This window comes from Lutra lutra, chromosome 5, assembly GCF_902655055.1.
Source record: "Lutra lutra chromosome 5, mLutLut1.2, whole genome shotgun sequence".
Taxonomy (NCBI): domain Eukaryota; kingdom Metazoa; phylum Chordata; class Mammalia; order Carnivora; family Mustelidae; genus Lutra; species Lutra lutra.
Window position 1 is genome coordinate 45,216,230 of NC_062282.1, and position 23,577 is coordinate 45,239,806.

The 23,577-nt window shown below is 38.9% G+C and overlaps 1 long non-coding RNA gene across 2 annotated transcripts in view; it reads right to left on the bottom strand.

Moving 5' to 3' along the window:
- LOC125100743 (uncharacterized) overlaps positions 1–23,577 on the bottom strand; it is a 229,100-nt gene that overhangs the window by 144,822 nt on the left and 60,701 nt on the right. For both annotated transcript variants that reach the window (XR_007127641.1, XR_007127642.1), the window contains one exon: positions 542–768. This is a non-coding gene — a long non-coding RNA (uncharacterized LOC125100743). The remainder of the gene's footprint in view (positions 1–541; positions 769–23,577) is intronic.

Below are 23,577 nucleotides of genomic sequence, written 5' to 3' on the forward strand. Positions count from 1 at the left end.
AATAGATCAAATCTTTCTGTCAGTCTCTCGCCTTAATTACAGCACCACGGTTGCTCATTATCCATCTTTCTTTGCAGGCTGTGTAAGCAGAGAGATTGCAGAACACTTAACAATTGCAGGGGTTATGGGGCTCTGAAAGATACACCCTTGGGACTCTATGAAGTATGTTTTAAGCAATGGTGAGCATAAATTCAACCTGTAGAGTTATTTGGGTGAAAGGTACCACATAAATGCAGCTCATTATCATTATCATTAAACAACTGTTCAGGATGAGCAAAGCTCTGTCCCTGCACCCTCTCCTTCCCATAGTAAATAAAATGTCTGAATTGGTCCCTGTCTACTGATAGGGAAAAAAAAAATTCCAGCTCAGGAGGAAATTTTGACACTTGGTTTTTCAAGTCTAGGTCATTAATAGGCAAAGTACCTTACTCTCCACTTTACAAGTGCTCTGAAATTCTCAGGCCAGGTTCTGATCCACATCCTTGTTTTTCTTCACAAATAAGACACACTTCACATCTAACAACTCTAAGTTGTTACTCACCCTGTTGATGGCCCTGAGTTTACGTGCACATTGTGGATGCCAAAGGAGCAGATGAATGAGGAGGCATTAGGGTCCACGGAGAAGATAGACAGGATGGAAGCAGGCACAAACAGCAGCAGGTCTCATCAGTTGACTTCAAATAAAACCTCAGAACTACTGATGAACAACAGCAACACCCGGCGAACGTGGGGTAGGTCATGCCATGTAATCAAGGGAAATCCAAACACCTGTAATAAGGGCACATGTTACATTCTGACTGGGGAGATGATGATTCTTGAATTAATATGCATTAGGATCACCTGGAGGAGTTGCACAAAAGAGACTTCTGGGCCTAGGATTACTGAAGCAGTACGTAAAGGCTGGATCCAAGAAGTTTCTTTTCTTAGATGCTAGTACTACTGGTTTGGGGGAGACATGGGTGGAGGCTATGGGGCCAGACCTCACAAGGAGAGAGCAGGACTGGATGGAGTCCACTGCTGCCCTTGCTAAACTTCAGTGCTACACGTCCTCTCTCTGGGCTTCAGCTGAGACATGTGAACTAGACCCGAGCTTCTTGAGGTCCATTTCTTTCCATTTGCCACTCAATGACCAGGATGCCAGTGATATGCACATTCTTGGACACCAGCTTAGCTATCAGAGTCCTGGGGCTGGTGCCTAGGCATCTGTAGCTTAACCATCATCCCAGCTGCTACTTACCCTCCTTAAAGTTTGAGCAATGCTAAACTATATAACTTCTAGTGCTCCTAGCAGCTCAGAAATACCATAAACTCTGATAATAAAGAAAAAATTCATTTTCTGCTCCTGAGGAGACAATAATCATCACCTCCATGTATAAATAAACCTCGGGGCTTAAAATCCAGACAGATTATTTTAAAAAGAATAAACCAAATCCTGGCTGTATATTCAATTTACCTGTATTGCACCTAAAACAAAACACATGCACAGATTCTAGTTTAAACCCACAGTTTTAGAATCAGAGTAAAGGCAAAAGAGGTAAGAAGATCTGAGGGAAAAAGCAATAGACTTTCAATCACTCTTTTCCATTTTCTTATTATTTCTCAAAATTCTTATAACTGGTATTAGTCAGGGGTCTCCAGAGAAAGAACCAACAAGTGTGCAGGAGTGTGTGTGTGTGTGCGTGTGTGTGTGTGTGTACAGACAGGAAGGTTAAGGGATTGGCTCACACAATTATGAAGGCTGACAAGACCAAAATCTGCAGGCAGCAGGCGGGAGTCTCAGGGAAGAACAGACACTGACAGTTCAAGTCTAAAGGCCATCTCTAGCAGAATCCCTTCTTATTCAGGGGAGGTCAGTCTTGGTTTTGTTAAGGCCTTCAACTAATAGCATGTAGACAACTCACATCATGAAGGGCAATCTGCTTCACTCATAACTTACCCATTTCAATGTTAATTTCATCTAAAAACACCCTCACAGAAACATCCAGAATAATATTTGACCAAATAGCTTGGCACCGGGACCTAACCATGTTGACGTACAAAATTAAGCATCATTTCACCCTCTAACCTACTATGTATTATATCTCTTCATGATATTTCTCATCTGCTTGACATGAATGGAATGAAAGTGAGCTCCTCTGGGGTAGCGTTGGTCTGTTTTGTTCATTAATGTATCCCCAGAGTCAGGACAAATGCTTCATGCTTTGTAGGCACAGAATAAATATGTATGGAATAAATCTTTATCATCATCATTATGATGATCGTCACCTTCCTTCAAGGTCACATGGTTACTTTTGGAAAAAGCAAAACGGAAACCCCAATATATTACCTTCCTATCCAATGCTCTTTCCATTTCTATAATGAAAAATCTATCTTCAAAATGATCTAAAAGCCCTAGGATTCTCCCAAATAATGTGAGTGCTTTTTTTTTTTCATTGAACAGGGTCTATGTTCTTTAAAATCTACAGATTACCCTTGGGCTTGGCTATGGGTATCCTCTCTCTTTTTCCAGATAGGGCCTGAGGGCTTTTCTTCAGCATGGTGAAGGAGAATCCCCATCCTCCTATTACCAACTAAAAGCTAGAGCTCAGCTGCCCAGAACATTGATAATAATGCTAATTGGAAATTATTTATAGCTTTAAGATCCCTTTTATATCTTGACTGTCTGGGTTACAAGATTCCTATTGCCAAGATTCACAGTGACAGGCTATTGCTCATTTGGTTTCTTTATCTCCTCCATTCACCATCTCAGATTCATGGCCCTGAACTTACCAGTTATTTATGAATAATTCCTGGGCATGGCCCTCAGTGGTAGAGGAAGAGTGTTGGATTCAGAGTGCTTTGGATATTCATAACCTGTGCAGTATGTTTTAATAAATGACTGCCCAATCCTGTCAAAGAGAAACTGAATGAAAATTGATACGCCCTTTTGGAAACCAACTGGCAATAACGTGTGTCAAGAAATTTAACAACAATCTTATTCTTTGACCCAGTAATTCCACTCTAGAGAATCTATCCTAAATGCTAAGAAAGATTTATGCTCAAAATGTCCATCATGATATTTGCACTAGTAGCAAACATTGGTAACAACTTAAATACCTAACATAGGGTTTCATTTAAATCACAGCCAGTAAATAAAATAAAAGAAAAAAAATAAAAAAGAATAAAAGACATTTTAAATATTGCTTGCAACATGGAAATAAAATTCTTCATTATGTTTAGTAAAAATTCAGTACACAAAATTATTTTGTAAAATATAATCCAATATAAAATTAAAGAAAAAATAATGTTAAAATGGAATGGGGGGGAAAAGACAATATTATCACTGGTTTTATTTGGTTAAAGAAATTATGAGTGATTTCCAGGTTTTAAATATAATGCATATGTATAACTTTTTGACTCCCATTCTGAGTAAGGACACAGTGCTAGTTATTAATTTTCAGGGGACAAATTTTATTAATTTTTAATCTCTTTTACCCACAGCCAAGGGCAAGATTAATATGTTACTGTTTGCTTCTCTTAGCTGTTGTGTGCTTTTTCTTTTTCCTTGTCCATCCTCTCACTACATAGCCCTTGTATAGAGTGACAATGTAATTCAATGTCTAAATCTTCATATTTCTGAGAGGGAAGCAGATGCTATTAGTAATACTGCAGACACAACAGGCATGAACTAGGACTGTCCTAGGTGAAGGAGGTCACCCTCCATTGAGACTTTTCATTTCACCAGCTGAGAATTAGGATGGGGTCTCATGATCAAATACCCACCAGGTATAGTTGTAAGGCCTTCTTTCCTGCCATTGGTTTGACTGCTGGAACCCATGGTTAAGGCTCCCAGTGTCCCCAAAGTCAGCTGCTGTGCCAGCCTTAATTCTTTGGTTTAATAGTCTGGATTCCTGCCTTGATTTTGTTTTTAGATCCTGTGTATTTTCCTCGAGGTCTGCAAAGTCTGTGTATTTAAAGAAACTTCTTGTATTTGGGATCTTTGGTATATTATAGTAGAAGTTCCCCTCTTCCTCACCACCACCCAACTTTCTAGTCCACAAATTGCCAGAATTCTGAAAAGGTCAATTAATGGTTATTAAATCTCTTGGGGAACTTTTGGAATATTTGTTTCCCAAGCTTGTCTCCAGAGTCAGTGGGTAATGCATGGACATTGCATAGTCCATGAGCAGGAGTCATTGCTGAAGTCACAAAGCCTGGCACTTTAGCACAAAATATACAATAAGTGTTTATAGTATATGTAAGTATAAAAGAGTAAGTGAATGAATGAACAATCATTTACAAAATCACATGATGTTTTATTGTGCTTTACAACAATATCATACTTTCTTTCTATTTTCATATTTTTACATACAAAAAGTATGTAACTCTATTATTCAACCTCAAAATAATTTAAATAGTTGCACTAGATTATCTTACCTGATTGTAGTCCTAATTAGAGAATAAGTACTTAAGTTTTTTTTTTTTTTACCTAGTATACTTAATTCAATGTGGATCTTTTGAAAAGGTCAATTTACAAAAGATCTGATGGAGAGAGAAGACAAAACTGTCTTTGTCCAAAGACAGAATGAAACACACTTCCTATTAGCAAACTAAGCAGATCACTTTCAGAAAATATTAGCTCAACTCTCCTGGAGACATTTTACTGTGGGGGAAAAATGTGGACTAAGATAGTGGGTTTGACAGTGAATTCTTTCATAAATATCACTGAGAGGTAGGGTTAAATCGAGACAGAAACTCAGGTCTCTCGGCTCCCTGTTAGATATTGTTGCCATGGCTGATTCACACCACTTTTCCTTAGCTAAGTACTCTGCCTGCTTCTCAAAATCCTTCTCATCTGTATCTTTACTCCTACTCCTTCTCAATACGGCCTTTAAACGACAAAAAAAAAATCTCTTCCCTTATCCACAGTTTTCCTAGTTTCTTTCACTTAAATTCTTGGAACTCTAGGTGTGGTACATGAACAATGACTTTTGGAAAACTGAAAAGAAATAAAATAAAATAAACGAAAAAAAAAAAAAAAACCTCAAATTCTTGATCTTTATTATAAGACATTTCTATTACAATCTTTACTCCCTTCAAATTAAACCAAAACTCAAACTCTGTGCTTTTTATTTATAGGCAAATATAAACAAATAAAAGAATCCACTAGATTTTATTTTAAATTCAGTTTGTTCAAAAAATATTTGTTTAAAATGTACAATTGTCAGACATTATGGTAGCATCCTAAATATGAGAGGGCACAAGAAGGGTATTTTGTCTCATGGAATTTACTGTCTACCCTGAGGGAGGTTGGGGTAGGAGGGAAGGGAATAGAGACAAGACAGAAAACTGTGGAATTACAATGCAATTAACAAATGTTATCAGCTCAGTCTGACAAACACAAATGTAAAGAAGCTGTTTCCCAAAGATCGGAGGAAACCCAATGAAGAATAGTATAGTACCCTGGAGCTAGGAAGATTAGGGAGCTCTTAAGATCAACCCCTACGTCTGAAGGTGCAAGAGGAAAGAGAGTAGCTGTGTGGAGAGAGCTGCCTGACAGAAACTACAGCCTTGGGTAGAGACACATGTACAACCCACTGCAGCCCACCCTCTCCCTCACTCTCCTCTCATTCCACTCATTTCTTTCCAGGCAAAACCAAACTGGAAACTGCGGGGCAAGGAGCCCAAAGATCAGCTCTTCTGTGGCACACATCTGGATGATAAAGGGTGAAAGTCGGTCTGAAGGGGAAAATTGAAGAGACCCAGCACACTAACGAAGGGTTCTGTTATACTGCTTACAATAGCTCTTAAACATACAGTTGAAGGGCCAGTGGAGGAGATGCTCACTAGAGGAAGCAGAATCTCAGATGGAATCTGAAAATTGGGATCACTTACTCAGAAAGAGTGTAGGAGGTGTCCGCACAGAGGAAGTAGCCTGTGGTGGAGGACCTCTATGCACAAGAGAGTGTGAGCTATGCAAGGAGCTAAAGGAAGCCCACCTTGGGTAGAATTGAGAAAATGGGCAGGAGACTGAAAGGAGTTGAGGTTGAAGAGGTAAGTCAGTGGGAAGCCACCAGAGTGTTTCACACCATGAAACAGTATGGCTGACCTTATATTAAGGGAGAACTGAAACTCAAATGGAAAAAGTCTGGAAATTACAGACCCCAAATCATCACATTGTGTTGTAGCTTGAGAAATAGTCCATTCCTTCATGGGGACTCTTCTAACTTCTGTACTAATCCATTTTGTGTAGATAAGGTACTTAGTTCTAGAAGAACAGTGTACATCTTTAAATTCCGGCTTCTCAAAGGGCACCTCACTACCATTTGTGCACAGCCTACATCCTCCCTGGGGACTTGCAGCTCTCAAGGGCTAGGCTCCTGTAATTGGATGATTACTTAATCTTAAAGTGGGCTTTGGGAAGAAAAGTACCATGAAGTCAAATAAAAACCCACAGAGTAGGAAATCCCTGCCCTAGTTTTTGAGCTTGTACTTTGTTCATGAAACAGCTCTTGAGTGTCTCTATCAGATGAGAAAGTGGCTGTGATTTCATTGTCATGCAAAGTTACATTTCTCTTGTTCAAAAGCAGGCCCCCTGTAGGAGGAGAATGAAAAACCCAAATTCTAAAACTCCAACCAGCGGGGATTGCCTACTGTAGCTAGAGAACTGAATTTTTCCTCCTCCTTTGTCCCTATGCTAATTTGCCAAAGTAAAATGCCTTTCTACAGTCTTTGAATGCACAGCCATCTAATAATACCCATAATAGCAATCTAATAATTCCCTATTTGGAAGTGTGTCAGAAAGTGGTGGTGAGAGTGAACCAAAGCAGGAGTAAGGTGACCTGGGCTCTGAGGGGTGACAGATCCTCTCTGTCAGAAAACTTCTCCAGTCACCCCAGAAAAACCATTTAATTTCTCTAGGCTTCTGTCTGCCCATGTATCATATCAATAGTTTATTAATTCATTCACTCATTCAACAATATATATTGGATGAAGCCATGTGAATACAGCAATGACCAAAAGAGACAAAATTCTCTGTTGCTCTCATGAAGAGTGTATGCTAGTGAGGGAAGCAGGCAATGATCAAAGTAGATCAAAGTACAATACATAGTATTTTAGATGGTGGCAAGTGCTGTGGAATAGATATAGCAAGGAAGTGGTAGGTGAGGTTCAATTTTAAATAGAATACACAATTGATAGGCAAGGTCTCACTGAGGAGATGATATTGGAATAAAGGCCTAAAACAGACAAGGTGTTGAATGGTATGAAAATGTGGATAAAGAGAGGTCTAAGCAAAGGCAAGAGCCAGTAAAAAGGCCCTGAAACAGGAGTATGTTAGGCATGATTGGGAAATAGCCTGGAGACCAGTGTGGCTGGAGCAGACAGGTGGGATACTAGGAAATGACATCAAAGAGAGAATCGGGAGCTGGTAGAGCAAGCCTCATAGACCATAGTAAGAATTGGCTCTAACACTTAGCAAGTAGCTAAGACATAGGATCTCTTGATTTTTTAAAATATAATTATTTTATTTTTATTTACTTATTTATTTTATTTTTTCATTAACATATAATGTAGTATTTGTTTCAGGGGTACAGGTCTGTAATTCATCAGTCTTACACAATTCATAGCTTTCACCATAGCACATATCCTCCCCAGTGTCCAGATCTCAGGATCTATTGACTTTTGTATTACTTTTGAGTTCTCCTGAAACAATGAAGGTTGGAATGAATCCTTACCACCTCCCACTCTGCCCAGGGAAGAAGGTAGGACTGATTTTCCCAGGCCTTGGCATCCCTGGACAATGTTTTATAAATGGGAATGGTTCCTGAACTTCCAAGTCTCTGGTTCCCGTGTACCTAATCATGTCTGGTTAGTATGTCTCCCTCTGGTGTTCAAACTGGCAGTTCTCCCACTGTGTATTCTGCCCTTGTGGCTGGACTCAGGGACTGCTCTGAGGGCACAATTCTGTTAAAGTCTTGGTGGAAGAGATGTGTTGGGAAGGGAGAAGTAGGCCCTAATCAGAATCAGATATAGGGTTCATTCTCACAATTCATTTTTCTAGACTGCTCTGTCTTTGGTAGATTATTGGGTTGCCATTATGGATGTTCAAAATACTGTTACTTTTATTAACTGAACCAGTGACACTTATGTGTATTCTACTTCGGTCTAGAATTATGGGAAAGGATAAATTCCAATATTTGTTCCACCTTTAAATTCTCCGGACTTCATTACAAAAGATTCACAGTTCACAAATGTTAGAGGAGAGGAATATTGTTTATACATCTTGAAAACCTTGAAGCACATATTAAAGTTCAGCCCTGAGTGTGGTTTTGTGCTGATACGAAAACAGTTTTAATTATAAAATCAGGAAACCTGCATTCTAGCCTTAGTTCTGCAACTAATCCATTGTAAATCATTTAGATGGTCACTGTACTTTATTTCTCTCATCTGTAAAAAGGAGAAAGTTCCTACTTTACCCTACTCACATTGCTGACTTTCTATTAGGATTAATTTAGTAGTATTTGTGAAAATGATTTGGAAGAATAAAACAATTACACAGTGTTGATATACACATTAATACTTTTACTATTATTGCCATTATTAAGAGTAATACCTTCCATTTGCCCATGGGTATATTGAGTGTAGCTGGATTATCAAATCCTCAAAGCCAAAGCCCAACAAAACTCAAACCCCACCTCCCTGAGAGAGTCTCCCTAAGTTGTCACCAATGATGCTAACAATAGTAATAATAGCAACACAAAAATCATATAGAAGAGAGATACAGAATTTGAGTTTCTGTCCAGTTTGGGGAATAGACTTGCACACCATTTAGGGTACAACATAAGATGTTCTGCAAGCCAGTTGAATTGTACACCATAAAAATAAATGCTCTGGGGGTTTCAAAGAGAGAACAATGAGGTTTGGAATGGGGAGGCATGCTTCCTCCTCTCATTCCTTCTTGGGAAACAGAGGCAACTTTTTAATGAAAATGCTTCCCATTAGTCATCTCAGCGTGGCCTCAGTAGGAAGTTTCAGCAGCTGAAAGAAGATAACGGTTTTAGAGGAGGTAAAAGGACCCATTGCCATCAACCATCAACATGGCTGTTTTTTTCAAGGAAACAAGGGTAAGAGAAGGGTCAGTCACCAAGGATGAATGACATCCATTTCAAATCCATGTTTCCTCAATATTGTTAAATTATATTGGGTGAGATTTGTTCTTTTTCCTTTGATCCCTATTGTCTTATTTTTTTTCTAATGTATTTTCTTGTTTCACAAGCAACATATGTTCATTGTTGAGATATCAGAACAAAAACATACAAGCAAAAAGATGAAAATTAAATACTATATTATTCTGTCAGCTAGAAATTCTTATTGTTACCCTTTAATATACAGTCGACCATTGAACACCATAAATCTGAATTACACAGTCCACCTTTATGAGGATTTTTAGGTATAGTACAGTACTGTAAATGTATTTTCTCTTTCTTATTTCTTAATAGCATTTTCTTTTTTCTAGCTTATTTTGTGGTACGAATACAGTATATAATACATATATGTATTATATAGGATTCCTACATAATACTATATAATAGTATTCCTATCATATAGGAATACATATATGTATTATACATGTATTATATTATAAAGGAATTCATGGTTCCTTTATTCCTCTAGCCTGGTGGGGGTTTGGGGGACCATTGTTCTGTGTTGCCTGCATTGATGCTGGAAGCTGTATAATATAATCAGTGCTTGTGTTATTAGCAAATCTTTCAGTCAACAGTAGGCTATCAGTTGTTAAGTTTTTGGGAAGTCATAATTTATACACAGATTTCCGACTGTACTGGGGTTGGCACCCCAACCCCTGTACTGTTCAAGGGTTTACTATATATGTTCCAGACTCCTTTTCGATGTATATGTAGCCAGCTGTTTCCATTTTATTTTTCAAAAATGTGTATTTTTTCAAATCTACTTTCCACTTAAAATAAGTATTAACTTCCTCCTACTAATTAAATGTATTTCTATAATACCATGTGTACCGTATGTACATGAATTTGTGTAAATGACCTAAAATGTACTTAACTGATACCCTATCGATAAATACCTATATCTCTTCATTTTTTTTGCTGTAATTAGCTGTGTAATAAACATCCCCATAGCCAATTTATTAAACAATTGTGTTTAGTTCATCAGGATAAAATTCTAAAAGTAGAATCACTATTATAACAGGAATGAATTACTTTATATTACTCAAGTACAAGACATAACCTGTATCTTTGTTTTTTTAAATCAACCCAGCCCTGAATTCCCACTAGCTTCAATATTCATCAGTCTCCCTGTTGCTCTACTACTTCCTTAAGTCATAAAATTTCCTAGGCTTCAAGTATTCCAGAAAAAAGGGATCAAGGCTGCTGTCATTTTGAGTGATTTAATATTGCCATCATCATTCTTCTTGGTACTCACAGTTGCAATCAATAGCTAGTCTCCCACTTGCTTTAGCACACTCACTTTGGCGTCTACATGGGTCCCACTCTAACCAGTAGACAAGGAAGTAGGTAACAGATATTCAGAAAGGAATTTCCCCATAATGTGGTCAAAGGCCCTTTAAAGCACACCTGGGACAAAAGGCATGGAATTCATGGTTCCTTAATTCCTCTAACCTGGTGGGGGGGTTGGGGGGCCCTTGTTCTGTGTTTGCCTGCATTGATACTGGAAGCTGCTCCACTCCCCTGTATGCTTTTCTGGAGTGTTTTCTTTGTATTGCATGTTTGCTGGTAGATTTGCAGTAAACCGAAGGAAGAGACTGGGATTGAGATTGAACTGTCAGCCTCCCCAGTCTTGGAGAACAGCCCAGTTCCCAAGGTCAAGGTGATGAGTGTCCATGCAGGTATCACCCATCAGATGTAATACAATGTCAAGGATAGACACTGAGAGATTCGGGTCTCTGCTCCAGAAGCCTACAAAAACCTGTCTCCTATCAGAACCCCACAGTGTACCACTAATCAACCCCTCTCCCCAAAGAATAAGGCTACCCATTTTCTGCTTTTGACATATAAAGTCTCCATCACCTTCTGTTCCCAGATGATAAAACTTCAAAGGTCTCCTCGGGCATTCAAAACCTTCATGCCATTTTTTTGTAGTTGTCTTACTGGGATTAGACATTTTTTTTTTCTCTGCCACACCTCTGTTGTCATTCCCACCCCTGGTTTTAAATGGTCTATAAAAAGTTGTTTAACTCTATACTTCAAGTAAAAGAAAACAAAAAAACAGTGGAAGAAAAATGCCAACTAATACCTCTAGAATTTCATCACACATATATTTTAAGAGAGGGAACCCTCCCACACTGTTGGTGGGATTGTAAACTGATGCAGCCACCCTGAAAAACAGTATGGAGGTACCTTAAAAAGTTGAAATAGAGCTAACCTAAGACCTAGCAATTGCACTACTGGGTATTTGCCCCAAAGATACATATGTAATGATCCAAAAGGACACCTGCTCCCCAATGCTTATAGCAGCAATGCTCACAACAGATAAACTATGGAAAGAGCCCAGATGTCCACTGACAGATTAATGGATAAAGAAGATGTGATATATTCATTCATACACACACACACACACACACACATAAAATACATATATACAAATACACATATATATCATATACATACATATGTATATGAATACACACACACATGCACACAATGAAATACTACTCAACCAGCAAAAAATTTGAAATCTTGCCATTTGCAATGACTTAGATGGAACTAGAGGGTATTATGTTAAACAAAATAAGTCAATCAGAGAAAGACAATTATCATATGATCTCACTCATGTGGAATTTAAGAAACAGAGCATCACAGAGGAAAGGGGAGAAAAATAAAATGACAAAATCAAAGAGGGAGACAAACCATAAGAAACTCTTAATCATAGGAAACAAACTGAGGGCTGCTGGAGGGGAGGTGGGTGGGGAATGGGGTAACTGGGTGATGGACATTAAGAAGGGCACATGATGTAATAAGCACCGGGTATTGTATAAGACTGATGAATCACTGACCTCTACCTCTAAAACTAATAATACACGATAAGTTAATTAATTTAATTTAAATAAAATTTAAAAAAGAATTCAATGCATATTTGCCCTATTTATGGACATCTTACCCATCTATAAAGATAAACTGACATCTCTCCATAGGAAGTTTTATCCCTGTATGATTCCTGTAACCACAAATGTTTTCAGTCTAGGTGATTTGACTCTGCAGAGGACAGCTGGTACATCTGGAAATACTTTTGTCACAACTGAGAACAGGAACTACAGGTATCTGGTGAGTAGAGGCCAAGAAGGCCACTAAACATCCTATGATGTGCAGGGAAACCCACTAGAAAGAAAGGAAGGAAGGAAGGAAGGAAGGAAGGAAGGAAGGAAGGAAGGAAGGAAGGAAAAAGAAAAGAAAAGAGAAAGAAAGACAAAACAATTGTCTGGCACAAAAGGTCAGTAGTATTAAGGTTGAGAAACCCTGCTCTAAACTGTTATTGTGTATTTGATATTTCATTAATGCTTACAGTCCATATATTGTTTTCTAAGATCCTGAGGGTGAGGAGGGACTGGTCTGAGAAAATTATATTATCATCACCTACAGCTTCTGTCCTCACATCTTTTATGTAGCCACCTTTCAGTGATTGTCAACTGCCTAGAAAATCCCCCAGCAAAAATACAAAATAGTAAGAGGGATGCCTTGGAACAAGTTGTGTCTTCCTAAAGCCCATTCTTCAGTTTTTTCCAATTCTGACTACACCATATAACCCTCTGGGAGCTCTCAAAAAATGTACTTTTTGGGACACCTGGGTGGCTCAGTTGGTTAAGCAGCTGCCTTCGGCTCAGGTCATGATCCCAGCGTCCTGGGATCGAGTCCCACATCAGGCTCCTTGCTCAGCGGGAGCCTGCTTCTCCATCTGCCTCTGCCTGCCACTCTGTCTGCCTGTGCTCACTCTGAAAAATAAATAAAATATTAAAAAAAATGTATTTTTTTGTTTTTTGTTTGTATTTTGTTTGTTTGTATTTTTTAAATGTATTCTTAAAAAATGATGTATTTAAGGGGCACCTGGGTGGCTGAGTGGGTTAAGCCTCTGCCATGATCTCAGTGTCCTGGGATCTAGCCCTGCATCAGGCTCTCTGCTCAGCAGGGAGCCTGCTTCCCCTCTCTCTCTCTGCCTTGCTCTCTGCCTACTTGTAATCTCTGTATCTCTGTCAAATAAATAAATAAAAACTTTTTAAAAATGATTTATTTAATTACTTTATAGAAAGAGAGAGAGCAAGGGGAGGGCAGAAAAGCAGACTCCATGCTGAGCAGGGATCCCAGGTTGGGACTTGATCCCAGGACCTGAGATCAGAATCTGAGTTAAAATCAAGAGTCAGATGCTTAACTGACTGAACTACCCAAGCACCCCTCAAAAAATATCTTAACCCAGCCCTCACCTCCAGGCCAGCTGAATCAGAAACTTGTAATGGACCTGGACATGAATATTTTTAAAATTTTTCTGTGTGGCTATAATGTGCAGCCAGAGTCGAGAATCCCTCTTTACACTTTCAGGGTCTCCCCCTCTGCCTTCACCTACCGTCTCTCAACCTACGTTTAAACTCACTAATGCTATCATTATTCATGAAGAGATACAAAAGAAAAAGAGAAGCATTCTAAGCCTTATTCCTCTTAGATGAATTTGCTTTAAAAATAAGGATCAAACTCTTTAAGCTACTGCCTCAGGCTCTGATATAGTGTGGTTAAGGCCTCATCTTCGAGTCCAGGAAGCATTCCAGTGTTGGAAGCCATTTCTACTACTTTTCACACTGCATCTTTCCTCTTGACACTGAAATTGGCTCTCTACTTAGGTGGCAACACATTATACCCATCAGTGCTCTGACCTGCTCAACAACCTATTTAACTACTCTGAGTTTCGAAGCTATAAAAGGCTGGATTCAAATCATAGACTGTACTTTTCTTCCATTTCCTTGCAGGCCACTTGTGAAGATCAAGTTCCATCACATGAGAAAGGAGAACATCCAGGTCTGTGTCTTGTCAATAATGGTAATTTTCCCCACTTTCTGTGGCACTCTTTTTCCCCCTCTATTCCTCACTTTTTTTTTTCCATCCATTTTTCCAATCCATATTCCTTGAGTACCTACTCTGAGACATGTACTATTCTAAGGGCAACAAGACAAAGTTCCTAGTCTCACAGCTCTTGCATTTTAGTGGGGTTGGGGAACAGAACACTGACAGTACACAGGAAGCAAAGGGTAAGCAGGATAATGTCAGATAATGATTAATTCTATAAAGGAAAGAATCCTAAGTTAAGGGCTAGAAGGTGACATGTTGTAGGGTTGTGTGCTTTAGACGGTTGGTCAAGAGTGGCCTGAATGATGAGGCATCACATGAATTAAGGACTGAATGAGAATGAGCCTCGTGTATGAAGGTCTGGAGAAAGGACACTGCAGACAGTACCAACAGGAAGATCAAAGGCTCTTAGGGTGGAAACAACCTTAGAGTTTTCAAGGGAGAGAGAAGACAAGTCTGTATGACTAGGACTCAGTAAATATGGGATGATGCTAGAAACTGGGATTGCAGAGAGCCAGATGGTGAAGATCTTATAAGCCACATGAGAGTCTGTGTTTTATTTTACACATAAGGAAACCATTGTAAGCAGAGATAACACTATCTCATTTACATTACAAGAGATCGCTTCAACTGCACCTTGACAAGGAAATGTTAGGGTGCAGGAGTGGCTCTAGGATGTCCAGGAGACTGTGAATATAGTCCTGGTAGGGGATTCATGGTAGCATGGATGTCCAGTTCCCTTTCTGAAAGGAAATGAAGGCTCAATGCCTAAATAAAGACAGAAAATTATCTAGATCTGTGGAAAACAGACATCCAGATTCTGAGGTCACCAAATTTGGCAATAAATCCTATTGTATATGGGAAGTGGCAAGTGGATGTGGTGAGGATGCAAAGGATGATCTCTGTTAGATATGGACAGGGCAGGATAACTGAACTGGGACATGAATACTTAATCTTAGGCTCTTAAAGTTATACATCACCTAGAATATTACGCCCAACTTTTCCTCCCACTGTATAACCAGGAAGACTGAGTCTCAGAGAAGAATTGACTTGCCTAAGGTCACATTAGGTCAGGTCAGCTGGTGCCAGAACCCACCTCCCCCAACTACTACCTGAGGAGTTTTTTTTTTTTTTTTTTAACTAAGATCACCTTCTGGCATCATAATAACCTATTTCAATATAAAACCTATGATGACCTAGAGGGAGATGGCACCCTAATATTCCCTCATTCCCTTGCCCCATAATTCTTGGATCAGGATGGTTAGGCTCCTATTTTTCAGAGGAGGGGGACCCCCTGTCTCCTCCAGGGTGGCTGCCTCCCGTTCAGGTGTTCTCTTAGAAACAGAATCCCTGCCTGGTGCAGGTGTAGATTGCATCCTTTTCCACCCACCTGCTTTTCCTTTCCTGACTCACTGCTTCTGGCCTGCTGGGAACTGAGCGGGGGCGAAGGTGTTGCCTTCGCTGTGCCTCTGCTGGCTTCCTGCTTGCTGTAGCTTCCAGATAGACCCAGTTTCAGCCAAGGGAGTAAATCTTTCATCAGTGTGATGCTAACAGGCAGCTATGGGATGGGAAGGCACCAAGAAAGCAATCATGGAATGAGATGAAGTAGTCAAGATTACTGATGAAAATAATTCCTTTCAATACCCACAGCTGTGCCTTCTTGGACAAAGGAATTCTTGAGTGTCCTCTGAGACGAAGAGACTCCTTTTATGCATGTAACATTCAGCAGTTTCCGGTACTTTTCCACATGATGTGTGACTTTCTGACATCTATAGCCTTACCTCTGCCCGTGAATAAATCACCCTTTCCCTGTTATGTGGCTTCTCTTTTCCTTATACAAAATTCAACTTTGTTATTTATCACAGTATTTTGAAATTATATTTATCTTACTTCCCATTTGGTATGTATTTCTAGTGTGGGTAGAAACTATGTCTTCTTCATCTCAATATTAACACTCCTTAACAGAATACCTGACACATAAGTATACCCAATAAATGTCTGTTGACTTAAGTAATCTCTACACCCAGTGTGGGGCTCGGACTCATGACCCCAAGATTGAGTGTCACATACTCCTCCAACTGAGCCAGCCAGCCTCCCCTAAATATGTGGTGACAGATTTCTAAGAGTTGACCTCAGGATATAAGTCTGGACACTCAAAATATATTCCAGAGATCCAGCTTCAACAACACACAGCAGCTTGTTGAAATGAGGACTCTCAGCCCCTGCCCAGGTCTAATGATTCCAAGTCGCGTCTTAACAAAATCCACAAGGCATTCATATGCATATAAAAATTTGAGCAGTACTCCATCTGAACCAGCTCCATCTTGAAGAAGGGAAAACTGAGGCCCAGGAAAAGGAATGGTTATATCTCAGTTCATAGTCTGTCAGTGGCAAAATTGCAAGCAAGACTTGGTTCTTAACGTCAGTGTTTAATGCTATTGTTACTTTCCAGTCTGCTCTGTTTTACAGTCCCCAGAGTCTCACTCATGGTGATTAGGAATTGGTACAGCCTTAAAAATGAGAGCTCAAAGGCCACAGAGTAATAATTTTATAGCTTAGTATCCATTGTCTCCCATAAACAGATTCCTACATTGTATAATCTGAGGAACCCTGCACACCCTTAGCTTAAATCTATTATCTCTATCTTATGCAGGGTCAGAAATATCACCATTAGAAATTAAGTATTTGGGGGGCGCCTGGGTGGCTCAGTGGGTTAAAGCTTCTGCCTTCTACTCAGGTCATGATCCCAGGGTCCTGGGACCAAGCCCCACATTGGGCTCTCTGCTCAGCAGGGAGCCTGCTTCCTCCTCTCTCTCTGCCTGCCTCTCTGCCTACTTGTGATCTCTGTCTGTCAAATAAATAAATAAAATCTTTAAAAAAAAGAAAGAAAGAAATTAAGTATTTGGTCCTCAGATGTAAATATTCTTGAAGGAGGCAATGATTGAAAGCCTTGTCATTCACTGCCTTAGTAGGGATTATCTGATCCCTAGCTAAGAGGGAACTGGTGCTCGAAGAGCACATGCTTAGGAATGGATAGACCCAGGTTCTACTGGGTGACTCTGGGCAATATGGTACTCACTGGTCTGTTCAGTAAGTATTTTAAGTTCTTCTTAGAGTATGAGACTGATGGAACCTTTCACTGTGGTTGTTTCAAAAGTACATCTCACCCCCAAGCACTTGGTTTAAGTGAACTTTTATCACATTGCCCCAGTACAGCTTGTCTTAACCTGCTTCTCAGTTGGCTGAGATGGTTCTGCTCATCTTGTCCAAGGCAAATTAGCCTTAAGCATCAAAGTTCTAATACTAGGTTGCCATCCCCATCTTCCAGGAGACCCACTATCAGTCTCCAACAACTTACTAGCAGCTGAGCCCTAGAGAAAAAGCAGATCTCCAGACTCCCAACCCAGTGCTCTTTTCCTAAGTGACTTCTGAAGACCAAGATCTATTCTCAGAGAAATCTGCCTGCTGATTATCCATGGGACACAAAAATAAATCTAACTACAGAAAACAGCTGTTAGCAAATTCTTTCTTCAGAGTCTTGATGATAGTTCTATTATGAATGATCATAATGTATTAACTAGAATCAGATTCTGAGCCTTCCCAGGAACTCTCATCCCCCCACAATATTGATTGAAGCTGGGTTCCTGCTAAGAAATGCAAGTGAAATTTGAGCACATCATTGCTTCCTGGCAGGCAGTAAAGGCCGTAATAAATTAAGATGAGCTCAGTCCCAACAGATGACTTTAGACACCAATATAAATGTAAATAGGTTCCTCATGTCTAAATGTGCTAAATGTTATCTCCTTTGATGGACACTGGCTAGAGTTTGGTATAGACACCCAGATGAAAGCTTTAGATATGCACTCATGCAAAGGCAACAAAATATGTGATGCTGGTCTCAGTTCCCTCTGTGGTTTATTCATTCCATATTTAACACTGATTATGTGCAAATCACTGAGCAAGTATTGTACAGTTGGAATAGCAGTAAATCAAAGATCAACTCTACCCTCAAAAAGCATCATGTCTTTTTAGAAATCAGATAAAAATATGTACAGATAACAAAGAGAGGGTGGTGAAATCTCTTTATAAATTTAACTGTATTTGTTCTTCTAAGTTGGGCACAAGTATGTACATTTGAGCAAAGAAGAGGTGAAATGGTAGTAGAGGGAGAGTACTCCGGAGTTCCTAATAAAGATTTCACTTCAGGAGCAAATGCCAACAAAATATGAGCTATTATTGTTAATATGGCTCCACTCTAGCCATAGGTTCTCAAATATGAAATCTACATATAAAAATATATCTTGGAGGCACCTGGACGGCTCAATTGGTTAACCATTGAACTTTTCGTTTTGGCTCAGGTCATGATCTCAGGGTCATGAGACTGAGCCACAGGTAGGCTCCACACTCAGCTCAGAGCCTGCTTTAGATTTTCTCCCTCTCTCTCTCCCCCTTGGCCCCTTCCCTCACTCATGCTCTCTCTCGCTCTCTCTCTCTCTCAAATAAAGAAATAAAAATAAAAAAATTTAATACCTAGAGCTCATCTATCATTCTGTGCAAAATTCTTTCTAGGCTAGGGTAATAGCTTCATCCAATAAAATGTTACCAGCCTTAATGTTCTCATTATCTGATCAGATCACTCAACTTTTGCAAAAGGTTTAAAACATATCCTTTTGGATGGGGCATGTGGGTGGTTTAGTCGGATGGGCATCTGACTTCTGATTTTGGTTCAGGTCTTGATCTCAGTGTCATGGGATCAAACCCCATGGCAGGCTCTATGTTCAGCAGGGAGTCTGCTTGGGATTTTCTCTCTCTCTCCCTCTGCTCCTCCCTCTCTGGTCTCACTCTAAACAAAGAAACAAACAAAGAAAATCTTTAAAAATAAAATATATCCCATTTGAAATACAAACTGGTGCAGCCATTGTAGAAAACAGTATGGAGCTTCTTCAAACAACTAAAAATAGAACTACCCTATGATTGAAAATCCCACTATTGGTTATTTACCTAAAGAATATGAAAACACTAATTCAGAAAAATATGCATCTGTGTGTTTACTGCAGTATTATTTATAATAGCCATGAAATGGAAATGGCTTAAGTGTCCATCAATAGATAATAGATGAATGGATAAAGAAGATATGGTGTGTGTGTGTGTGTGTGTGTGTGTGTGTGTGTGTATGAATATTAGTCAGCCATTAAAAGAATGAAATCCTGCCATCTACAACAACAGGGATAGATCTAGAGGGTTTAATGCTAAATGACATGAATCAGTCAGAGAATGACAAATATCATTTCACTGACAGGGAGAATTTAAGAAACAAATGAACAAAGAAAAAAAGAGACAAACCAAAAAATCAGACTCTTAACTATAAAGAACAAGCTGATGGCTATCAGAGGGGAGGTAAGTGGGGGAGATGGGTGAAATAGGTGATAAGAATTAAGAATACACTTACTACGATGAGCACTGAATAATGTATAGAATTATTAAATCATTATACTGTGCACCAGAAACTAATATAACACTATGTTTCTTTTTTTTAAGATTTTATTTATTTATTTCAGAGACAGAGATCACAAGTAGGCAGAGAGGCAGGCAGAGAGAAAGAGGTGGAAGCAGGCTCTCCGCTGAGCAGAGAGCCCAATGCAGAGCTTGATCCCAGGACCCTGGGATCCTGACCTGAGCCGAAGGCAGAGGCTTAACCCACTGAGCCACGCAGGCACCCCTATAACACTGTATGCTAACTATACTGGAATTAAAATTAAAATAAAAAACAAAAACTAAAATAAAACAGAGGGGAAATTTTTAAAAAATGAAAAAATTTTTTTAAAAAGTGTCCCTTCAAGGCACCTGGGTGGCTCAGTGGGTTAAGCCTCTGCCTTCAACTCAGGTCATGATCTCAGTCTCTCTGCTGGCAGGGAAACTGCTTCCTCCTCTCTCTCTTCCTGCCTCTCTGCCTACTTGTGATCTCTATCTGTCAAATAAATAAATAAAATCTTTAAAAAAAAAAAAGTATCCCTTCGTCTGCCAACATAAAAAAATCCATGCTCAGGCTATGCTTCTTGCCTGGAATACTCTTTCTTCAGTCTTTATATGCTGAACATTTACCCTTGTTCCAGGCCTCATACACTGGCACCTCCAAAAGGCTTTCCAGTGATTGCAGTATATGCTAGCAACATGACTTTAGGCAATTTGTGTATCTTGTTTCCTGGTTTCCTGATATATAAAACCAGGTAATACAGTACCTACTTCATACTCATATGGTGATGCCTGAATGTAATAAAATATGTAAAGCACTCAATGCACTACATGATACATAATGGGCATTTAAAAGGGATAGTTTAAACAGCAGCAACCATATTATTGTCATTATTTTTATTGTCATTTTATTAGTACTGCTACTTTTCTGTTCTCCCACTGGAGTTTATACTTCTAATATAGCCATTGCATACCCAGTGGGCCTTGGGTTATATCCACAATCTTTCACTGAGTTGTGAGAGAGCCAGATGCCATATCATATTCATTTCTTTCTTCAACATTGCCCAGTGCCAAGCATAGCATTACACTCAGCACAGACTTGATGGATGATTGTTAAATCTTACTGAACACACATATTATATTTGTCATATAAATTACAACTTATATTCAAGAAGAGGCTAATGGCAGCATTAGTCTGAAGGATTAGATAATGTTTCACAGTCTAAATTGAGTCAGACAGAAGGAAATGTATTTTCATCAATGCTGAAGACTTAAATTTACAAGGTTAACCAAGAAAAATATAACCATGTGGTGTGTGTATCCTTGTGTATTTCTTCCTTCTCCTTATTTGAGTTATTTGCCTTCTCTCGAATCCCCACTTTTTGCCTACATCTCAGTGAGAACTAAGGTATAATTGTGGCTAAAAGAGAAAGAGGGGCACCTGGGTGGCTCAGTGGTTTAAGTCTCTGCTTTTGGCTCAGATCATGATCTCAGGGTCCTGGGATTGAGCCCCGCATGGGGCTCTCTGCTCAGCGGGGAGCCTGCTTTCCCCTCTCTCTGCCTGCCCCTCTACCTACTTGTGATCTCTCTCTCTCTCTCTCTCTCTGTGAAATAAATAAAAAAATTTTAAAAAAATTTTTTGAAAAAAGGAGAAAGAATGTTAATACCCAGGATGCAGTGAATGAAAAACTCCCATACTCTGCTACTAAGAAAATAATTTAGTGCCCCCTTATATTCAGTGGTATATATTAAAGTTTTAAATAAGCACAGTCTTTGACCCAGACATTCTGTTACCAAGAATTTATTCTAAGGAAATCATCAGAAATGTGAATAAGGAAGATTACATAAGAATACTAACTAAATTAGAAATAAACTAAGTCTTCAAAATTATGGGATGAGTTACATAAATTATGGCACATCCACATAGTAGAATATTGTACAACAATTATCATATGATGTGGAAAAAGAACATGGAGAAATGTTTGACATAACTGAGAAATTATTAAATTGAGCTACAAAGCTTTATGTTCTTTATACTGGTGTTCCTTATATTGGTTGATAGATATGTAGATAAGTAGATAGAAGCCCCCGTAATTTGCAAAAATAATGGAGATTTTATTAAAGTTTTAGAGGACAAGGACAAGAAATTAGGCCTTGAAGTCAACTTTACACTAATCTATCAAAGAAAGAAGTAGAAGTGCCAGATGACATAATTATTGATTTTAAAATCATATGCTAAAAGGGTATAGTCATGTATTTGATAAGTATAATGCATATTCATAGCTATGTAAATACTCAATATATTTCTTTGTATGATACTGTATCAAGTGAGAAAAGGTGGAGAAGTATTTGTTAATTTTGAAGGATGAGTTTAAGCAGGTGTGACCTAAAAATGCTGACTCAGGGGTTTTGGGAAAGCACCCCAGGGCAAAAAGCCGTTTACTTCAAGAGAAGCTAAAAAGGATATTGAGAGATCAAATCTCAATCAAGAGGCAGCCCATACACATTAAGATACTATAGCCAGAGAAAGCAAACCATGGTTTTAAGTAAGAATCCCAAGTCTGGTCATAGAAACAGATGCCAGATTGTGGGCTTTGTCTGCCATTGCATTGGTTTTCATGAGAACAACTCCCCAGCAAGAAGCATGGTAGCAATTGCCTTTTTTGATGATGGTTAAAGATTTCCCAGGCAATAATATGGAGAGTAGCTGGCATCATTAGAATAAATGAAGAGAGTCCTTGTGAGTCCCAACTTCCAATCTCTTGATCCCTTGTGGAGGCAAAGGCAAAAGATGAAGTGATGGGGACCTAGAGATAAGTTTTACCTGCTTCAGGATTTCCCTGGTGCTAATCTGAAGAAATATGGAAGATGTAGTTTGGTGGCAATATACTCCAGTGCAAAGAAAAGTCATGCCTTGGTTCCACTTACAAAGGCTACATTCAGATTATAATTCTCTGAAAAACTGTTTTTTTAATTTTTGTTTTGTTTTTGTTTTCTTCTGCTTTCTCAATGGCTCTCTACCAGAATGGGCTGCCTCATAGCTCATGTGCTTGGTAGATCAAGTAGGCTTTTGCCTATCATCCGTTCCAGGGAGGATTCCATCCCTCAGTGGGAGCTCAGACTGGGAGACACTGGGAGAGCTCTTTTCACTCAAAAATCAGCCCACAAGAAACTTTGTATCAATGAGTATTTTTTTATTTTTTCTAAGTAGTCTCTCTGTACAAGTATCTTTGTGTGGGTTCCCCACATTGCTGGGGTAGTGAAAACAGAGGTGCCCCAGCTTTCTTATTAAAGGAACATTGTGCACATAATTAAACTCAACAGATGAGAAATACAAGACCACAGCTAAGAGTGTTGGCCTGGTGCCCAGGCATCTTAAGAAAGCTGTAGTGAGAAGAGATTATTAGGGAAGACTAGGAGTCTCCTAGGAACAGCCATTTGTAATAGAGACTTTTCTTTTTCTTTTTCTTTTTCTTTTTCTTTCTTTCTTTCTTTCTTTTTTTTTTTTTTTTTTTTTTTTTTGGCTTTTGAGCAAATCTCAGTGGTCATGATAGTTACTGTCTATGTCTTGGCTTCCTCCCCTAATACTCATGTTGATTAAGTGGAAGATTCCAACTGAAAGCTAAAATTTTTATTTTCCCAGACATGCTCACAAAAAAAAAAAAGTGAAAATATATTATACTTGAGAAATCACTATGAATTCCTAAAGATTCAGACAGTGGATAGGGCTTTGGTTTTTGGTCAAGCATATGCAGGTTCAGGTCCTAGCTTCACCACTTATTTTTCTATATGATCTTAGGCAAATTCCTTTATATATCAACCTCCTCGACTATAAAATTAGGATAATGGTATTTACTCTTCAGGATAATTGCAAAGATTAAGCACATTTAAGGTTGGTTATGTTTACAGAAACATCATAGATTGTCATAGACTTTTCTCTCACTCATTCTGCTGCTCTCAGATATTACCACCTACTTAGAAAGACAAATCTTGGTCACTTTGAAATTTTAACAAAAAGGAA